Consider the following 2,141-nt stretch of genomic DNA (forward strand, 5'->3'; position numbering starts at 1 on the left):
ATATCACTAAGAGTAAAATTAAGACTATGGCAAGCACAAGGCATATATAAAGCTCTAGGATTAATTTCAAGTACCCTAGTTTGGACTCCTAGGTGTTTTCCTTTCATATTTGAACCATTTTCATAACCTTGACCCCTCACATCATCAACACTAAGATCAAGACCTTTCAACACTTCTAAAAGTTTATTAAAAAGCCCTAACCCAGTTGTATCATCCACTTTTAGAAACTCATGAAAGTACTCCTCAATTTTTATTTTCTTACCGGACATATTAACACATCATACTACTAAAGTCATTTGTTCTTGATGACTCACATCAGGAGTACAATCAAGAATAATGGAAAAGTATTTGCTTTCTTTGATTATTTTGATTATAGAATTTCTAACATTTTGTGCCAAAAGAGAGATTAACTCATTTTGCATTTTATGTCTAAGATAATGATAGTGAATTTCACGATTTTCAATACGTCGTACATGATCTTGCATTACAACATCAAATTCCGCAATCATTTCAATCAATCCTAAAAAGTTGCCATTGCTATCTTGATATAACTTTTCATTAGAACCTCTAAATGCCATATTATGTTTAGCAAGACATTTCACAATAGAAAGGATTCTAACTAAAACTTGTCTCCAACGTTCTTTCTCTTTCATAACCTCTTGTTGCAAGTTTTTATCAATTGTTACGCTCTTATCCAATCGAACTCTTAATTCATTCCAAGTATTCATATTAGTCATATGTTCAATACTATTCTCATGTTGTCTAAGTCTCTCAACAAGATGCTTCCAATCATTATATCCATCATTTGCTAACGAAGATTTGTTCGTACTAGATTTGAACAATTTACAACAAAAACAATAAACTTTATCAACATGTTTAGAATAAACCAACCACTTTCTATCACGTATCTCACCATTGCTAAGTTTTCTAGAGTATAAGGCATATGAAAAATGTCTAGACAACTTATCTAAAGGAAAACTCAAATTCTCTTCCCTTATAGGTCCATTTCAACTAAAATGTCCATTTCCTTATTATCAAGACTTTCCCAATTTCTAGGATCATAAATATCATTAAAAGGATGGATTGTTTGTTCTTTACCAACATCGGGATTTTCAGACACCTCATTTACCTCACTCAAATCATTAGCATTATGGTCACTAATATCATTTTCAACCAAATTATCTATTGACTCGTCCACATTAGTTGCACCTTCCCCATTATGATTCTCATTCGAATCTTTCTTCTTAACTATAAATTTATCAATAGCTCCTTGTTGTGATTTTACTAAAACATCTAACCGTTTTCTCTTTTTTCTTTTTTCACTTCCGGACAAATGCTTTTTAGAAAACATCTTATGATTTAAGAACAAGAACAATTCAAATAAAATATAAGAAGAAAGATAACACCTTGATAACAAGATGTTCCCTCAGATTCTTCTAAACTTTAATAACTTGTCACTTGCTAATCAGTATTCAGTGAATCAGTGATGATGCTCCTGCCTGAGCAAAATCAAAAAATATAAACAACAAAATCATTAAAACTTGAACTAAATTAAAATTATGTAAACAGCAAAATCAAACATCAAACTTATCTAACAAAATCAAACAGCAAAATCAAAAATAAAAACAACAAAATCATTAAAACTTGAACTAAATTATGTAAACAGCAACATCAAACAAACATCAAACTTATCGAACAAAATCAAATAGCAAAATCATTAAAACTTGAACTAAATCATGTAAAAAAACAAAACAAACAGCAAAAATATAAACATTATTAAAACTTGAACTAAATCATGTAATGTAAAACAAACATTATTAAACTTATAAAAAAAAAAAGAATAAAATATAAAAATACAAACAGCAGCAAAATTAATTTAATTACCAGGATGAGAGGGAGTAGCAAAGCAACGCAGGTGGGTGGTGCTAGGAGGGAGCAGCAGCAACGCACGAAGGAAGGAGGAAGAAGACCAAGACCAAGAGATGCAACGCAAAGAGGAGATCGCGGAAGAAGACGCACAGAGATCGCGGAAGACAATCGCTGAATGAAAAGGGAGGAGACGCAGCGCGGAAGACAATCACACAACGGTAGGTTTTTTTTTAATATATATATACTAAATGAAAAATTTATTTTTGGGGCCC

General features: G+C 31.3%; 1 pseudogene; it reads right to left on the reverse strand.

The window, feature by feature from the left end:
• Positions 1-278: 278 nt before the first annotated feature.
• Positions 279-1,351, reverse strand: LOC136229922 (uncharacterized; annotated as a pseudogene).
• Between the last annotated feature and the right edge of the window lie 790 nt (positions 1,352-2,141).

Source organism: Euphorbia lathyris, chromosome 5 (genome assembly GCF_963576675.1).
Source record: "Euphorbia lathyris chromosome 5, ddEupLath1.1, whole genome shotgun sequence".
Taxonomy (NCBI): domain Eukaryota; kingdom Viridiplantae; phylum Streptophyta; class Magnoliopsida; order Malpighiales; family Euphorbiaceae; genus Euphorbia; species Euphorbia lathyris.